Below are 20,349 nucleotides of genomic sequence, written 5' to 3' on the forward strand. Positions count from 1 at the left end.
ATCATTTTATTTCCTTTTGGGCTCAGAACCAACTAATATATTCTTACCTGTTTCAGAGTAAAATACAATAACACTTTCTTTGTTTTTTTACCAATGTGAATCTGACCTCCATTACATCTCAGCATCATAGGTAATAACTTTTGGTCAACTGGAAAGAAGAACTTTTGGAAGGCAAGGCTTTGAAAGACCAGTAAAGCCACTATCATAGAAAAACATGTAATGGGTAATAAGTAAGCTAAGAAAGTGTTAGTTTGCTGGTTGTTTCTAAACATACTGAATTTTTTTAAGAAAATGAATTATAAATTTGAAGTCCAAATTTCTTGGCTCAAAATATAACCAGGTGAGAGATTTCTGATTCTGTGTAAGAATTCAGTGCAGTCATTGCATTTAATATATATATATATATTTTTTTTTTTTTTTTTACCAAACTACAATATCAGCTGAGTTCATAGCTTTGAGCAGACTCACATGTGAAAGGAAAGAGCCTGTAAAGAAACATAACAGAGAAATCAGAGTCTCCCTTAGAAATAGAAAATCTACTTTATGAGGGTCTTGATACCTTCCCTGAAGACATTGTGATGATGTCTCTAAGGCACTTTATTGGCCAAGGAAAGCACATTTATTTCTTTACCTACTGCCAAGCAACCTCCAGACTCCTGGAGTCAGAGTCCAGCATTCCTCAAAGGACCAATATAAGTTTAAGTTCCCAAAAAATTATAAACTCAAATCTCAAGATATCCATCAACTTACATAATTACTACTTTTTGTGGTGAGAAACTTTCAAGTATATACTACTGTTGACTATAGTCATCATGATGTACATTAGACCCCCAGATATGATTCATTTTATAACTTGAAGTTTATACCATTTGACTATTGTGTGAACATTGTACCCAATCCCCAACCCTTGGCAACCACAATTCTTCTCTTGTTTCTATAAGCTGGGCTTTTTTAGATTCCACATTGAGATCATATAATATTTATCTTTCTCTGACTTATTTCACTTATTATAAAGCTCTCAAGGTCCCTACATGTCTCAAGGTCCATACATACCACAAATGATTTCCTTCTTTTTTACGGCTGAATAACAAACATCTGTGTGTGTGTATTATATATAGACCACATTTTCTTTATCCATTCATCTGTCAATGGTCACTTAGGCCATTTCCAAGCATTGGCTATTTTGAATTAATACTATTAATACATTGAACATGGGTGTATAGATGCCTCTTCAAGATACTGATTTCATTTTCTTCATATATATATACACTCAGATGTGGGATTGCTGGAGTATATGGTATTAATAGTTGTATTTGTTATTTTTTGAGAACTCTCCAAATTGTTTTCCATAGTGAGTGAGTGAAGTCGCTCAGTCATGTCCGACTCTTTGTGACCGCATGGACTATAGCATACCAGGCTCCTCTGTCCATAGGATTTTCCAGGCAAGGGTACTGGAGTGGGTTGCCATTTCCTTCTCCAGAGTATCTTCCTGACCCAGGGATCGAACCCGGGTCTCCCACATTGCAGGCAGACGCTTTACCATCTGAGTCACCTGGGCTGAACCAATTTACATTGCACCAACAGAGTACAAGGATTCCATTTTTTTCCTACATTCTTACCAGCATTTGTTATCTCTTTTAATAATACCCATTTTAATAATAGGTGTGAAATGATGTCATTGTGGTTTTGATTTGCATTTTCCTGATGATTAGTGATGTTGAACATCTTTTCATATGCCTGTAGGTCATTTGAAATATCTTTGGAAAAACGTCTATTCAGTTCCACTGCCAATTTTTAAGATTTTTTTTTTTTTTTGCTATTGAGTTGTGGTTTGTTTACATATTTTGATTAACAACCCTTATCAGATATATAATTTGCAAATATTTTTTCTCATTTTGTAGGCTGCTTTTTTATTTTGTTGATTTTTTTTTTTTTTTTGCTATGTAGACGCTTTTTGTTTGATGTAGTCCCACTTACTTATTTTTGCTTTTGTTGCTTGTGCTTTTAGTCACATATCCAAAAAATTGTTCCTAGGGCTGATGTCAAGGAACTCCTTCTCTATGTTCAAATGGCTGTTTCTGGGAAGGGATGAGTATTAGAAACTCCTATATTACCATTTTTCTGATGTCACCCTTACAGTAGTCTTTTTGTTATAAATTGTTAAGCAGTTTCTAATATTTACATGAAAATTCACAGGACATAGCATAGGCAAAATAATCTTGAAAAAGAAGAACAACTTTTAAGGATTTGCACTATCTGATCTCAATACTTCCTATAAAATCAAGATAGGGTGGAAATAGTGTAGATATAGACAAATAGCTCAATGCCAAGAACAGAATCACTAGAAATAGAGCCACATGTAAACAGTCACTTGCTTTTTGACTCAAAGCAGTTTGATAGGGAAAAAAAGATTTTTTTTTTTTCCAAAGATATTTCAAATGACCTACAGGCATATGAAAAGATGTTCAACATCACTAATCATCAGGAAAATGCAAATCAAAACCACAATGACATCATTTCACACCTATTATTAAAATGGGTATTATTAAAAGAGATAACAAATGCTGGTAAGAATGTAGGAAAAAAATGGAATCCTTGTACTCTGTTGGTGCAATGTAAATTGGTTCAGCCCAGGTGACTCAGATGGTAAAGCGTCTTTTCAAGGTGGTGTTGAAATAGATAAGTGTATAGAAAATAAATGAAACCTCATTCCATAACAAAAATTAATATGAGCAGTATCATAGACCCAAATGTAAAAGTTAAAATAATGCTTAGGAAGGAAGCAAAGGTTATCTGCACCCTGAGTTATGCAAAGAATTCTTAGAGACAGCACAAAGGCACTGACCATATAAGAAGTAACTATAAATATGACCTCATCAAAATTTAAAATTTCTATCAAAATAAACTTTAAGAAATGAACAAGCCACAGATTAAGAGAAAATACCCCTCGTGTCTGACGACCAACCTGTATGCAGAGTATATTAAGCTTGGTGCTTTTTTTTTTCTGTGATGACTTATGATTAATTGTAAACTGAATTATGATCATTATAGATGTCATAAACATCTCATTACCCTTGGCAAACTCCCAGTGAGGGGGGCTGGCACTGTGGCTCCCATGGACCAATAAAATCCAGGGTAATCATCATGTGCATTTCCAAGTTTATGCACCAGAAAACCTGCCTGGTTCTTCTCTCTTATGTAATTTTGCCTACTTTCCATATGAACAAGCCCAAGCATACAATCGGGGGATTAAGAGACCACAAGAGGAGATACCCTTTCACATTTAAGGCTCTCCTAGACCAGCCCAATTTCACTTACTCAGTAGCTGACTACAAATGCATGTGTGAGCTCAAGCAAAACCAAAAAGGCACCACGAGAACCCAGCACAAATTGTTTACTCAAAGAATTATAAGGTAAATAAATGATTGTTTTTAACCATCTTTTAAAAAATTGTCTCTCTACTTGTGAGATGTCTACTCATATTTTCTGTTTTTCTTCTTATAATAATTGCTAGAATTCACCAGTGAAGTCATCTGGGCCTAGACTTTTCTTTGTAGGAGCAATCATCCTTATTGACTTGGATTCCCCAACCCCAACCCCACCCCCACCCCCACACCATGGGGCTATATTCCCAAGAAGTTAAAGCAGAAATAAGCAATTAAAGCAGAGAAAACCATCACCATTTCCAAGGCACACTGTTAAATCTCGTATTAATCCAAGTCTAGGCCCTAACCACTAAAGCCAAAGAAGATGTAGCTGAATGGTTCTATGAAGACCTACAAGACTTTCTAGAACTAACAGCAACAAAAGATGTCCTTTTCATCATAGGGGAATGGAATGCTAAAGTGGGAAGTCAAGAGATACCTAGAGTAACAGGCAAGTTTGGCCTCAGAATACAAAATGAAGCAGGCCAAAGGCTAACAGAATTTTTCCAAGAGAAGATATTGCTCATAGCAATCACCCTCTTCCAACAAGAGATGACTCCACTCATGGACATCAGCAGATGGTCAACAACAAAATCAGATTAATTATATTCTTTGCAGCTGCACACGAAGAAGCTTTACAGTCAGCAAAATCAAGATGGAGCTGACTGTGGCTCAGATCATGAGCTGCTTATTGCAAAATTCAGACTTAAATTGAAGGAAATAAAGGAAACCACTAAGCCATTCATGTATGACCTAAACCGAATCCCTTATGGTTATACAGTGGAAGTGACAAATAGATTCAGGGGATTAGATCTGATAGATCTGAGTAACTATGAATGCAGGTTTGTAACACTGTACAGGAGGCAGTGACCAAAACTATCCCCAAGAAAAAGAAATGAAAAAGGCAAAATGGTTGTCTGAGGAGGCCTTACAAATAGCTGAGAAAAGAAGAGAAGCAACAGGCAAAGGAGAAAGGGAAGGATATACCCATTTAAATGGATAGTTCCAAAATACTGTAAGAAGAGATAAGAAAGCCTTAAGTGAACAATGCAATGGAATAGAGGAAAACAGTAGAACGGGAAGGCTAGCGATCTCTTAAGAAAATTAGAGATACCAAGGGAACATTTCATACAAAGATGGGCACATAAGGGGCAGAAATGGACCTAATGGAAGCAACAGATATTAAGAAGAAGTGGCAAGAATACACAGAAGAACTATACAAAAAGATCTTATTGACCCTGATAACCATGATGGTGTAATCACCCACCTAGAGCCAGACATCCTGGAGTGTGAAGTCAAGCGATCTTAGGAAGCACTACTACAAAAAAAGCTCATGGGGGTGATGGAATTCCAGCTGAACTATTTCAAACCCTAAATGATGATGCTGTTAAAGTGCTGCACTCAATATGCCAGCAAATTTGGAAAACTCAGCAGTGGTCACAGGACTGGAAAAGGTCAGCCTTCATTCCAATCTCAAAGAAGAGAAATGCCAAAGAAAGTTCAAACTCCCACACAATTGCACTCATTTCATATGCTAGCAAACTGACACTGAAAAATCCTTCAAGCTAGGCCTTCAACAGTATGTGAAATAAGAACTTCCAGATGTACAAGCTGGATTTACAAAAAGCAGAGGAACCAGAGATCAAATTGCCAACATCCATTAGATCATAGAAAAAGCAGGAGAGTTCCAGAAAAACATCTACTTCAGCTTCATTGACTACACTAAAGCCTTTGACTGTGTGGATCACAACAAACGGTGGAAAACACTTAAAGAGATGGGGTATCAGACCATCTTACCTGCCTCCTAAGAAATCTGTATGCAGGTGAAGAAGCAACAGTTAGATCCAGGCACAGAACAATAGACTGGTTCAAAATTGGGAAAGGAGTGCATCAAGCTATATATTGTCACACTGCTTATTCAATTTATATGCAGAGCAGATCATGAGAAATGCCAGGCTGGATGAAGCCTAAGTTGGAATCAATATTGGTGGTGGTGGTTTAGTCACTAAGTCATGTCTTACTCTTGCAACCTCATGGACTGTGGCCTGCCAGGCTTCTCTGTCCGTGGGATTTCCCAGGCAAGAATATGAGAGTGGGTTGCCATTTCCTTCTGCAGGGGATCTTCCGGACCCAGGAATCAAACCTGTTTCTCCTGTAGCTCCTGCATTGCTGGCAGATTCTTTACCGCTGAGCTACGAGGGATAAAGCTGAAATCAATATTGCTGAAAGAAATATCAATACCCTCTGATATGCAGATGACACCACCCTTAGGGCAGAAAGCAAAGAAGACCTAAAGAGCCTCTTGATGAAGGTAAAAGAAAAGAGCAAAAAAACTGGCTTAAAACTCAGTGTGCAAAACCTAAGATCATGCATCTGGTCCCATTGTTAAGTCGCTTCAGTCCTGTCCGACTCGTTGCAAACCCATGGACTGTGGAGCCCACCAGGCTCCTCTGTCCATGGGGTTTTCCAGGCAAGAATGCTCGAGTGACTGCCATGCCCTTCTCCAGGGGATCTTCCTGACCCAGGGATTGAACCTGTGTCTCCTGTAGCTCCTGCATTGCAGGCAGATTCTTTACCACTGAGCCACCTGGGAAGCCCTGGTCCCATTACTTCATGGCAAACAGATGGCAAAAAAATGGAAACTAGGACAAACTTTATTTTCTTGGGCTCCAAAATCACTGTGGAGTTTGACTGCAGCCATGAAATTAAAAGGTGCTTGCTCCTTGGAAGGAAGGTTATGACCAACCTAGATAGCATATTTAAAAGCAAAGACATTACTTTGCCAACAAAGGTCCGTCTAGTCAAGGCTATGGTTTTTCCAGTGGTCATGTATGGATGTGAGAGTTGGACGGTGAAGAAAGCTGAGCGCCGCAGAATTGATGCTTTTGAACTGTGGTGTTGGAGAAGACTCTTGAGAGTCCCTTGGACTGCAAGGAGATCCAATCAATCCATCCTAAAAGAGATCAATCCTGGGTGTTCATTGGAAGGTCTGATGTTGAAGGTGAAGCTCCAATACTTTGGCCACCTCATGCGAAGAGTTGACTCATTGGAAAAGACCCTAATGCTGGGTAGGATTGGGGGCGGGAGGAGAAGGGGATGACAGAGGATGAGATGGTTGGATGGCATCACCGACTCGATGAACATGGGTTTGGGTGGACTCCGGGAGTTGGTGATGGACAGAGAGGCCTGGTGTGCTGCAATTCATGGGTTCGCAGAGAGTCGGACACGACTGAGCGACTGAACTGAACTGAACTGAACTGCTCCTTGGAAGAAAAGTTATGAGAAACCTAGACAGCATATTCAAAAACAGAGACATTGCTTTGCCAACAAAGGTCCATATAGTCAAAGCTATCATTTTTTCCAGTAGTCATATATGGATGTGAGAGTTGGACCATAAAGAATGCTAACCTCTGAAGAACTGATGCTTTAGAACTGTGAGATTCTGGAGAACTCTTGAGAGTCCCCTGTAATGCAAGGAGATCAAACCAGTCAATCCTAAAGGAAATCCACCCTGAATATTCACTGGAAGGACTCATGCTGAAGTTGAAGCTCTAATGCTTTGGCCAACTGATGCGAAGAGCCAACTCACTGGAAAAGATGCTGATGCTGGGAAAGATTGACGACAGGAGAAGAAGGGGATAACAGAGGATGAGATGGTTGGGTGGTATCACTGATTCAATGGATATGAGTTTGATCAAACTCTGAGAGATAGTGAAGGACAGAGAAGCCTGGTGTGCTGCAGTCCATGGGGTTTCAAAGAGTCAGACACTACTTAGAGAATGAAAAATAAGAAACAATTAAAATACTGTTGGATCAGTTTCTCAGCAGGAATCAGGTGGCACACTCAATTTAGGGTAATTCAAGGACTGTTGAATGAAGGACAAACTTAATATATGTGATCAGGAGAGAGAGATCATAAGGCATATTTGAATTCTCTGGGTTTAGCAGTACTAATACTTCAACACCAATACCCAAAGGATCAGGGAATAGTGATTACTGGAAACTGGGATAAGAGAGTAGGTGTGCTCTCCTTTTAAGGGATGTCCTCAGCCTAAAGAACCCAGAAAGGGAGTCTCAGCTTTACATTCCTCCCTACTTTAGATCTTTTGTCACATCTCTAAGGTTGAACTCAATTGGAAACCAAAGAGTGAGAAGCCCATTCATGTGGTTAAATAGGTGATCCTCCTGGAGCAAAGAACAAGACACAAAAAAAGGTTATATAATGATCTGGGACAGCAAAATGATGTTACAGCATGTAGAGCACTCAAGAAAATACACTTTTTTAATTTATAGATATATATTTTAATGAATTGATATATGGATGAATGTTGCTGTGTCAATTGTTGCAGTCACTCTGAAGGCAATTGGGAGGCATTCACGGCATTTAAAATACTCAATTTTGTATTTCTGAAGTACCAAAAAAGTACAAATGCACCAAGGATTGAACTCTGGAACAGTAATTAAGAGAAAACTTTGATCACCATCTGGGATTAGTGTAAGCTTTAAGAGAATCTTAACATCTATCTATTGTTTTCTAAAAATTAAAAGGCTATTTTGTATATGTACTGCTTTGATAATGAAAAAAATTTAAATTTTAGAAAAATAAATACACTAATTATACAAAAGTCAAGATAAAATAATTCTTGCCATTAATCATTCCACCTATGTGGCTTTTAGGTTCCTGGTTGCCAAAGGAAAATGAACAAGATTATACAAGATTGTCTAATGAAACATTCCAGTTGAGATGTTTTATTTCTATGAAGTTCCTCCCAGTATTAAATACTGTACCTCTGTAAATTCTTCACATAAATTATCATAAATGACAGACAGAAATAACATTCAGGGTACTATCTTATTAGAAGTTTTAATCAAATTGCATAAGCATTCTTCATAAAACATTTTCTTTTACCAAGTAGTTAAAAATAAAGACAGTACTATTGAAGGCTCAGTGAAGAAATTAATGATGTAATCCAAATACATTATATTCAAGTAGTATAATCTGAATGAGTGATGCCATCCAACCATCTCATCCTCTATTGTCCCCTTCTCCTTGAGATAGTTTTTATCCAAATATTACAAAGGACAGTGGATCACTAACTTGCCCAAGGTCAAAGAGAAGGATGGAGTTTTAATCCAGGTTAAAACTGGTTAAAACTCTGACTCCAAAATTCTTCTACTAATAAGTTACAATTTCTCCTAAAATAAAGCATTGAATTTAGTACTCCAAGCTATAAATAATGTTTTACTGGATTGAATAGCTTCCTATAAAAACCCACATCCACCCAGAATCTCAGAATGTGACCTTCTTTGGAATTAGAGCCTTTGCAGATATAATTACATCAGATGAGAACATTATGAATCAGTGTTGTTCAGTCACTAACGCATGTCCGATTCTTGCATGTCCCATGGACTGCAGCACACCTGGCTTCCCTGTCCTTCACTATCTCCCCGAGTGTATTCAAACTCATGTCCATTGAGTCAGTGTTGCTCTCCATCTCATCCTCTATCCCCCCTTCTCCTTTTGCCTCCAGTCTTTCCCAGCATCAGAGTGTTTTCTAATGAGTCAGCTCTTTGTATCAGGTGGCCAAAGTATTGGAGCTTCAGCTTCAGTCCTTCTAATGAATATTCAGGGTTGATCTCCTTTAGGATTGACTTGTTTGATCTCCTTGCAGTCCAAGCAACCCTCAAGAGTCTTTACAGCACCACAGTTCTAAAGCATCAGTTCTTCAGTGCTCACCCTTCTTTGTGTTCCAAGTCTCACAACTGCACATGACTACTAGAAAAACCATAGCTTTGACTATAGGGACCTTTGTCTGCAAAGTGATGGATCTGTTTTTAAATATGCTGTCTAGGTTTGTCATCACTCTCCTTCCAAGGAAATCTTTTAATTTCTTGGCTGCAGTCAGAGTTGGCCCTAAATGCAAATACTGATATCCTAATCAGAAGGTCTTGTGAAGAGAGAGACAGAGACACATGGCACAGAGGGAAGAAGGTCATATGAAAACAGAGGCAGAAACTGGAGTGATGCAGCTACAATTCAGGTATGCCAAAGCTTCCCAACAGGCCCCAGAAAGTAGGAAAGAGCAAGGAAGGATTCTTCCCTCGAACTTTCAAAGGAAGCATGGCCTGGCCAGTGCCTTGGTCATAAGTGAATAAATTCGTTATTTTAAGCCACCAAGTTTGGTGTATTTTGTAAGCAACCCTAGGAAACTAAAACAAAGTCCAGTTAACAAAGAAGGTATGACATTCTTGTCATAGTGCTACTATAAATAAATGTTCTTTAATAACTTAGAAGGGGCTTAGAACCTAATGTTTCCTCAAAATCATAATTAAAAACAGTAGCCACCAATCACAATTTTCTGTTTTTTGTTTCTTGACTACTGTCTTATTTGACTACCCCATTCCCCCTGTAGAGCCAAACCCAAGTATTCAATGTTCTTAGTGCTCAAGAATTTGCTGGAGAAATGATTTAATGAAAGGTTAGCAGAATTCATCATTGAAATGCCCGTGAAATTCATCATTTTCCATGCCTAGATGCATGGAAAAGCTGACTAGATGAAGGCCTTGATAAAATTTTTGGCAAAACAGTCAAAGCAAATACGGGACTTATGTCATGGACTTTTCCTCTTACATATACAAAAAACATATAAAGATGACAAAATGGCTAAAGAACTAAACTCCATTTTTGCTCATTGCCACTTGAAAGAATACTTGCCAAAGTGGAAGACAACATGAGAATGGAATACACGGTTTGTGAAAAATAATTCAGATTGCCCCATCTTAGTAAAACAGAAATTACCAGAAATATCTGCACATGTCTCCCAAATCCTCAGTAACAATAAAAACTAGAAAACTAAAGCTATTCAATACAAGTTGATAAACTTTCTGCACATTAATATCTAAATTTTAAAGAATTGCAAAAAAATCATTTGCAATGATGAAAATATCCAAGAATCTACCTGGAAAGACGTGAACTGATTTGAGCTGGCTTCTTAGTAAAGAAGCCAATTTCAAGAATAAAGGAAAAGGAACTCTAGACAGGCCCAAGATAAAAGAGGTGTCCATTGTCCTTTAGTTTGGTAATTAATTTTAACAACCACAACTTTAGATCTATCTATATGCTGTATTTTTTTTTTAACTTTTACATTTATGTTTAAGTTATATGTTTAAACATTGTGTCTTTCACACCATGTCTTTTCTGTGGTCAGTAAAACATTTTTCTCACCAGGCAAGAGGAAATAAAACCTACAAACTTCGAAACAGGGAGAAGAGATCAGCTAAATCTACTTCTTATACTTTTTATTTTCTTGGTTCTGCTCTTTTGTAAAAAAAAGAAAACTCTTCTCCTCCATCCATATATTGAATTTATGCAGCAGCCATCAGCCCTGCACCGTGCAACTGAACACTTTTAGTCAAGATTAAACAAAAAGACTGTGACATAACTGGACATATGATCCAAGAGTCTAAATTGTCTTTTGTTTAGCCCTCTTGTTTCCACAGCTTCTCTGAATCCTGGAAGCTGATTCTGAGGAGTTGCTAAGCATGGCTGACATTTCGAGGGTGTTCAGAGCATCCTTGATATTAACAACACAGGACAAGAGAGATCCACCCTTGTGCACAATGCTGAATTTCACAGAGACAGCTCATTTCCTTTTGTTTTCTAACTTGCCATAAAACACATTTTTTCTACAACTTGGTGTTAAAAAGAAAGATTAAGTTGTCTGCAGTTGAAAATTAACACAAACACTGCTTATAAATTTATTGAACTTGATTAGATCCTCTTAAGAGTCTCAACGTTTTTGACAATTTAAATAAGAATTATTAAGTGGGTGAATTTTCTCATCTGTTTTGGCATACAAGAACTTCCATAATGGAAACAAAGCATTGTATATAGACATTTTCAATAAAATATATCTTTGTATAGAAACCATATTAAACTAGCAACCAAAATCTTAATTAATAGCAGTGTATTTAAATAGAATACAAACTCAAAAGATGTTATACTTGCAACACTTATGAACATGTAACCTGAGGCAAGTGATTTATCCTCTTTGAGCCTCAAATTCTTATCTGAAAACTCTGAGTAGGAAGATATGCCCTACCACACTTCATGGGCTAATAACCATGTTATTAGAATTAAATAGGATTTTTAAAAGCAATATGAAATAAATGTATCCTTAAAATGTATAGACTGACACTTTAAAATTATTTTTTAATAATCAAGCAATCACATATTTTAAAAATTTCATCAGTGTTAAAAAAATGTTAAAAATAATAATCTCCTTCTCCACACTTCTTTATCCTACTCTCACTTCCCACATCACCAACCTGCAATACTCTTGAGTATTTTGGCTGTTAATTTCTGTATTTCTAAATATGCTTATATAATTTATTTCCACCTTTATAATCACAGAATACTGATGTTCTGTTATGAATCACTGAGCTTTTGGGGATCTTCTGCTCCCTAGTTGCTCAGCAGTAAAGAATGCACCTGCAATGCAAGAGACATGGGTTCGATCCTTGGGTCAGGAAGATCCCCTGGAGGAGGGCATGGCAACCCACTCCAGTATTCCTGCCTGGAGAATCCCATAGACAGAGGACCTGGTGGGCTACAGTCCATAGGGTGGCAAAGAGTCGGACGTGACTGAGGCAACTTAGCACACACACACATGATGTAATACACTAGGAGTAAGTTTCCATACTTGTAACATTTTGTCTAGAGTTATTATTTTGTTTATACCCCTGTAGCTCATTTTTAATATGCTCTAATAGATCTGTAAAAGCACAATAATGGTTCCAAATTCCCATGTACCTCAGGTTCCTTCCATAGCTGTCTTCCAACTCTAAATTCACCTGGACAATTGTCAATATTGGGAACTGCTTCCATGATTCACCTTTGGGAATCTCTTGTTTCCTGAATGCCATCTTTTTTATGTTTCTTTCTTAGTATATTCTCCTGTCTCTTCTAAAAGAGCAAGTTATAAGAAACATACTGTTTTCTGATTACTTGCATATTTTACAATGTTATAATCCATCCTGTCACTTGAATGAACCTGGCCGACTTTAGATCTCTCCCGCTCTCCAGCCTCACTGTGTGGTCTCTCCTAAGAGGCTTTCGGCAACATTAGGCTGTTGAGTGCTACAGTCCTGATTCACCTGATAAGAACACCCAAAGGCATGGATTCTAGTGCCTTCTAGCATAAACCCTGTCCTTGCAGTGATACAGATAATGTAGCAGACAATGTGAAATCTGCTAACACTGAAAAACATCACACTCACCAGACTCCATGCCAGTAAGAAAAAAGAGGTTTACGGTACCCAGAAGTTCCCAAATGCACAGGCTGGAATTTATCTATACAAATCATTCTGTACCAAATTTTGACCTTATCTAATTTTCCATCTAATGTCTCTTTCATGATAGGACCACAGATCCTGTTTACTTCTCTCCCCAAGTCAGCCTGCTCACCTATAATGTCAAAATATACTGAGTGAGCTGGGTTTTTCGGCTATATTTTTCACATCTCGTCACTTCTTATTATGTTATGTATCTCTTTAAAATCTTTGCAGAGAAAGAGCACATCTTTTTCTTAATATCTTATAGACAACAGTTGGTATTAAATGGAATCCATCTGTTTTTTCCCCCCCATTCTCAGTACTTTGGGTTCCATTTTTTAAGGCAAACCATTTTACCCTCTTCAGATTGTTAGCATACTTCTAAAATGCTGTTAAGCTGGATTTGCTTAGTAAATTTTATTGTCAATTTTACTCCTCTACAATTTCCTCTCCAAGGTAATGAAATACCTTTAAGGATTTGAAGTCATTATTCCACTGATTTCTAGGACCCAGTATTGCTATTCCACTCTGATTCTTAATTTGGATGTTTGCCTGTTGTATCAGAGTGGACTTCACTGAAGCGCAGACAGTAAGCAGTTCTTTTTTTGAGGGTGTTCAGAAGCTTCAAGGTAAAAGGGTGAAATAAACCATTTAGAAGTAGAAATATCTTTGCAAGAAGACCTGGGGTTTCAATTACTTCCCTATTTTTGCAGTTTTACACTTTAATATTTTATAAGTGTACTAGGAAAATTTATAAACCAAAAACACTGATACAGAGATGCTTATGAGAAAAAAAATCTCTTCGGTAGCTAAAGATTCTAAATTATAACTTAAATACAGAAATGTGATTCCTTAACATAAAATTTACTGTTTATCATTAAAACACAAAATGCCAGTCATTCCAGCTAAATTGCAACAAATATGATATCAAGGTCTGCATACTGGCGTGCTTTCCTTTTTTACTTCATGGTAATTACCTCTGCTTATCCATTTCCTTTTCTCATGAATCCAACTCAAAGATACAAAGGTATCTTTGAGCCTAAGACTATTTTAAACAAATGAAGAAAATATGTAATTGTCAAATTGAACTAAGTATAAATATATAATCAAGAAAACTGCCAAATTAAAAAAAAAACACATAAAAGCACATGTCCAAAATCATATATTGACCATCTGCACAGTCTTACCACACCAGACAACAGGTCAGATTTTAACCTCATTTTCCAACATATTTTCATTGAGTAATAGTGAGGATAAAAGAAATTTCCAAGTTCCTGTTGTTTGTGACCCATTGAGCTGCTCTATGACCTTCTGTCTTGACACTGTTGGACCCCAATTTCACAATCTATAAAACCATTCCTGTTAGATTTACTATTGGACCAATCACTCTAGTCTTCAAATACTTTAGAAAAAGAAAAGATGACATAACCATCCTCCCACTTTATAGTATGTGATTCAAAAGAACACATGCTTCTCTATTACTTATGTCACTCTGTAATCTAAATTTCACAGATTGTATTTTTAATTATTTTATAAAATTTTAAAATATTGTGTTAATGGTGATTGAAAAAAGAATCTCCAATCTATAAATTTAAGTAATTTAAAGTATAATTGGAAAGTTACAGAAAACCGAAATATATAATGGTCAAAATTATATTTCTATAATAAATTTTTCTTCTTTGAAAAAAATGTTTCGTCTAATGGAACTGAAGAAAAAGAACATCTGGAATTCTTAGTACAAAACACAACATTCATGGACCACTTACACAGACTGGATATACTATTCTCTTTGCAGAGATGAGCATTTTTAGTTCTCTAATGGAGAAGGAAATGGCAACCCACTCCAGTACTCTTGCCTGGAAAATCCCATGGACAGAGGAGCCTGGTGGGCTGCCGTCTATGAGGTCGCACAGAGTCGGACACGACTGAAGCGACTTAGCAGCAGCAGCAGCATCTTCTCCAAGCCTTCTTTGCTCACCCTTCTTCAAACTTAAATACTGTTACATGAGTATAGCAATATTTTAAGGGGACTTAAAGATTATTTCATTCATATTTCAGGAATGTTAGTCATTAGATCAGTGTAATTGAATGTTTCAATATTAGCCACTTGATATCGTTATAATGAAAAAGTTCCCTTCAATATTGTTTAAAAAGTTAAAAATTCACCTTTACATTTATTGTACTAATCAAATTGTTTTCTTTGAATATGAGTCAATATAATTGGATTGTGGGATTGCTAAATTAAGAAGGTCAAAAGGAAGCACATAACCCACAGTATAACAACCACTCTAAGGGTGCTTTTGAGAAAGCCTTCCTCACTAACCAGAGAAATAGGATTAAGGCAGGTTAAACTCAAATTTCCTTACCCCACACCTAAGAATCTGAAATCCTTACCTTAAATGGGAAGGGAGCAATTAATAATTATCTCACGTCTTCTTCAAATATTTATAGGCCATTTATTAAAGACCAGAAAAAAAGACTTAAAATCAAGACAGTTTACTAATGTTAAATATCTTATGTATAACTTAGCAAAAACTGGATTTCATAAAACAGCTGTTGGTTGGGACATTAACTGTACATTAATTTTATGGTTAATGTACAATTAGTAAAATATATTTGTATAGAGTATATTTGTACTAAAACAAATACAACATAATCAGTACAACTGAATCAAACAATTGAAATATAGTATAATAAAATATATAACTAATACAATATGTTTAGTAAAAGAAATTTGGGGAACAAAACTTTGCATTCAGGAGACTATCTCTGGGTTTAAAGACCTAGTACAATTTTTTAAAGGGTTCCTCTCAAAACATCTAGTTGCAATTTTGTAATCCTAAGAAATAAAATATGTGTGTAAAAATCAATTTTAATTATGACCTAAATTTGTTTTAAGGTCTTCCCTGGTTGCTTAGTGGTAAAGAATTTGCCTGCCAATGCAGAAGTGGGTTCAATCTCTGGCTCAGGAAGATCTCAGAGAAGGAAATGGCAACCCACTCCAGTATTCTTGCCTGGGAAATCCCATGGGCAGAGGAGGCTGGTGGGCCAAAGTCTACGGGGGTCAAAAAAGAGTCAGACATGACTTAGAGACTAAATAACAACAAAATTTGTTTGACTCTTAAATATTCAGGTGCAGTACCCCAGAATCTGTATAAAAGAGCTGTTCATACATTTACCAAGAGGTGTGACTATTTCTCTAAAATAGACATTTTAAGTTGTTTGATATTTGTTTAAAATGTTATTCCTTCAGTTCTAATAAGGTGGATGAAACTGGAGCCTATTATACAGAGTGAAATAAGTCAGAAAGAAAAACACCAATACTGTATATTAATGCATATATATGGAATTTAGAAAGATGGTAATGATGACCCTATATGTGAGACAGCAAAAGAGACACAGATGTAAAGAACAGACTTTTGGATTCTGTGGGAGAAGGTGAGGGTGGAATGATTTAAGAGAATAGCATTGAAACATGTATATTATCATATGTGAAATAGATCGCCAGTCCAGGTTTGATGCATGAGACAGGGAGCTCAGGGCTGGTGCACTGGGATGACCCTGAGGGATGGGATGGGGAGGGAGGTGGGAGGGGGGTTCAGGATGGGGAACACATGTACACCCATGGCTGATTCATGTCAATGTATGGCAAAAACCACTACAAACTGTAAAGTAATTAGCTTCCAATTAAAATAAATAAATTAATTTAAAAAAATAAAAAATAAAATGTTAATCTTTATTTTATCCTCAATATTCTACAAATCTCATTTTTTAGACAGACTGGGGATTAAAAGCATTTAGATACAACCATTACACTACCACACAGACACACACAAAATATATATATGTAAACAATGTAAGATTTCATCACAATTCATTGAGCTAAGATTCACAGCCTTTGATTAAATGGTCAGGAACGTCCATCAGTTTAGCAAAATGACTTATACATCAGCTTATTGATCCCTTTATGTTCAACTCATCCAGGCCAAGAATAGGAGTGAAGAGAAGACAGTTCCTAGTAAATGAAATTTCAATCAGCATATTGGTATTGTTCCAAAAATAGGAGTGAAGAGAAGACAGTTGCTGGTAAACGAAATTACAATTTCAAATTGTGTAGTTTAAGGCTGAATTATCACTTTGCCTTATTTGACCCTGGTGTCTCAGGTGGTAGAGAATCTGCTTGCAATGTGGGAGAGCTTAGTTCAATCCCTGAGTCTGAAAGATCCCCTGGAGAAGGCAATGGCAACCCACTCCAGTATTCTTGCCTAGAGAATCCCATGGACAGAAGTGACTGGCAGGCTACAGTCCATGGGGTCGCAAAGAGTCAGATACGACTGAGCAACTAACATTTTCACTTTATTTGACCAAGCAATTAATACATTAAGATACGATATTTTAAATGTGTTGGATCCTTGCCCTCCTGCCATTACATAAAGAATGTCATCAATGCTGCCTACATGGTTTTATCAATTTAATTGTTAACAGCCTCAGGAAAGGGCCTAGCCATCATCTGTCATCTCTATATTGTATTTCCATCCTGCCCCTTTGTGCATCCCCAACACATTTGGGACACTTCTGATGGAGGGAACCGCCTTGTGACCTTCGTTTCTAGGCATCTCTCTATAAGCAACTTGACTTGCTATTTAGGCTGTAGTATCCTTGCATAGTATATTTAACAAGTACATGAGAGAATAAATTGTCCAGGATTTCTGTGTATTCCTGCTATATCACAGGGCAACAGAAGGCTAAGCAGATTCCAGTTTTATATGATGTACTGCTACAAATCAAGATTTTTGGAATTGACATGAATCTACATTAGCTCCAGATTGCAATTCTCATGTAAATTGCATAAGATGGCAATTTTGTTGAAAATTTGGCAATATTTTGTAATTTAATCTTTAAGTGTTTTGATTTTGATGAATCTTCATAGATACTTTACAGAGAAAATAAAAACCACAGAAGCAAAAACCTATTATGGTCAACTAACTATCAAAAAGAAGTATGATTCCTCATCCTTACTGATGCTGCTGACATCAAGAATAAAGTACTATGTTAACATATTATATTAAGTACTATATTAACATAAAATGGGGTGATAACCTTTAACCTGGGCAAATATTGGGATAGAAAGCTATGTGTTGTCTAGAGCATATTTCTTTGAAAACATTCACATACATACACTCACAACCACACACAATGTCCTATTTAATACACATTACATCTGAAATCTTCATTGACAATAGTAAATAACAAAAGCTTTATTTGAATCAGCAGTTGTCATGAGGAACAAATTTGTGGATTTCTCCAACATGGAAAGGAAAATGAAAAATAAAATAAATGCAAGTATGCCAAAGAAGATCGATCAAACAAAAAGTTTCCAAATAATTATAGATGTATCTCAGGAAGAATCATAATAAATCCCTAGAAATATACAACCTACCCAAACTGAATCATGAAGAAATAGAAAATCTGAAAAAGACTAAGGGACTGGATTAGTAATCAAACACCTCCCAACAAAGAGAAGCCCAGGACCAAAAGGCCTCACTGAGGAATTCTATCAAGTATTTAAAGAAGAACTGTGTCAATCCTTTTCAAACTCTTCCAAAAATCGAAGGAAGGAAACACACCCAAACTCATTTTAGTAGGCCAGCATTATCCTAATACCAAACACAAAGACACTAAAAAAAAAAAAAAAAAAAAAATCACAGACCAATATTCCTGTTGAACTTAAATGCAAAAACCTCAAGAAAATATTAGCAAACTGAATTTTCCTTCACATTAAGAGAACCATACACCATGATCAAGTGAGATTTTTTGATTCCGGGAATAATGATTCAACATTTGCAAATGGACTGACCTAATACAAGATGGCATGGCAAAGTAAAAAGATCCCCAGTTCACCTCATCTCATAGGTATGCAAAATTACAATTATTTACAGAAAAACTATTGATGAGAAAGACAGTATACCAGAAAATAACTTCTAAAAACTAAAGATATGAAGAAGGAACCAAAAGGAGACATATAGGAGGAGCAGATTCACAGTATAGTCAAAACCTATACTCTCTATTGGATGACTTGCAAATGGAAGAGTAATTACAATTCCAATAGGTTCTTCTCAAGGAGTGGGGAGACTGAACCCCACATCAGGCTTCCAGTCAGTGTGTCCTGAAGCAGTTAGATGAGCTCTGACAATGTTTGGCTTTGAAGTCAGCAGGGCTTACTTAGGGAAGATCCAGAGGGCTATGGGAAGTAGAGATCCCATTCTTAAAGGATGCACACAAAATTTCATACACTCCAGCCCCTAGGATAGAAGTAATTTGAAAGGAGCGTGGGTCAAATGAACCTGCTAATATTGTAGAGTCTCCCAAAGAGGCAGGAGGCAACTGGAACTCATCTGGGGGCAAATACACAAGTTACTGCCATTTTGGAGAGCTCACTCTACAATGTGGACACTGGACTAGAAAGCGCCATTTAAAAATCCTCCTTTGAACTTATTAATCTCAGGACACAGCCCTGTGCATGCTAAGTCACTCAAGTTGTGTCCAACTCTTTGTGAACCTATGGACCATAGCCCACCAGGCTCTTCTGTCCATGGAATTCTCCAGGCAAGAATACTAGAGTGGATTGCCATTTCCTCCTCCAGGGGATCTTCCTGACCCAGGGATCAAATACATGTCTCTCATGTCTCCTGCACTGGGAAGCAGATTCTTTACCACTAAAGCCACCTGGGAAGCCAAAGTGAAAGAATTAGTCACTCAGTTGTTGTCTGACTCTTTGCAACCCCATGGACTGAAGCCCACCAGGCTCCTCTGTCCATAGAATTCTGTAGGAAAGAATACGGGAGTGGGTAGCCGTTCTCTTCCCCAGGAAATCTTCCCAACTCAGGAATTGAATCTGGTCTCCTGCATTGCAAGCAGATTCCTTACCATCTGAGCCACCAGGGAAATCCATCCCCTACCAACTAACCTGTAGGTTTGTTACTGGGAGGCATCAGGTCAAGCAACTACCGGGCTGGGACAAGCCCCACTCACCAGCAAGAAGGCTGCCTTAGGACCCCATAAGGCCACAGCCACCCACCAACATGTCCCTATCTACCAGTGACAGCAAAAACAAGACCAGGAGCTGACTGTGCCTCAGATCATGAGCTACTTATTGCAAAATTCAAACTTAAATTGAGGAAAGTAGGGAAAAATATTAAATCATTTAGGTATGACCTAAATCAAATCCTTATGATTATACAGTAGAAATTACAAATAGATTCAAGGGATTGTATCTGATAGACAAAATGCCTGAAGAACAATGGACCAAAGTTTGTAACATTGTACAGGAGGTGGTGACAAAATCCATCCCCCCAAAATAGAAATGCAACAAGACAAATGGCTGTCTGAGGAGGCCTTACAAATAGCTGAGAAAAGGAGAGAAATGACAGGCAAAGAGGAAAGGAAAGATATATATTCAACTGAATGCAGAGTTCCAAAGAATAGCAAGAAGAGACAAGAAAGCCTTCTTAAGTAAATAATGCAAAGAAGTAGAGGAAAATACAACAGGAAGCACTAGAGATCTCTTCAAAAAAAATTAGAGATAACAAGG

The 20,349-nt window shown here is 37.1% G+C and overlaps 1 long non-coding RNA gene across 1 annotated transcript in view; it reads right to left on the minus strand.

Moving 5' to 3' along the window:
- Positions 1 to 10,721: 10,721 nt before the first annotated feature.
- The window catches only part of LOC145524000 (uncharacterized), a 53,836-nt gene continuing 44,208 nt past the window's right edge, over positions 10,722 to 20,349 (minus strand). Inside the window, exon 3 of the long non-coding RNA XR_014067014.1 lies at positions 10,722 to 11,916. This is a non-coding gene — a long non-coding RNA (uncharacterized LOC145524000). The remainder of the gene's footprint in view (positions 11,917 to 20,349) is intronic.

Source organism: Giraffa tippelskirchi, chromosome 10, assembly GCF_054371585.1.
Source record: "Giraffa tippelskirchi isolate mGirTip1 chromosome 10, T2T-mGirTip1v1.2.pri, whole genome shotgun sequence".
NCBI lineage: Eukaryota > Metazoa > Chordata > Mammalia > Artiodactyla > Giraffidae > Giraffa > Giraffa tippelskirchi.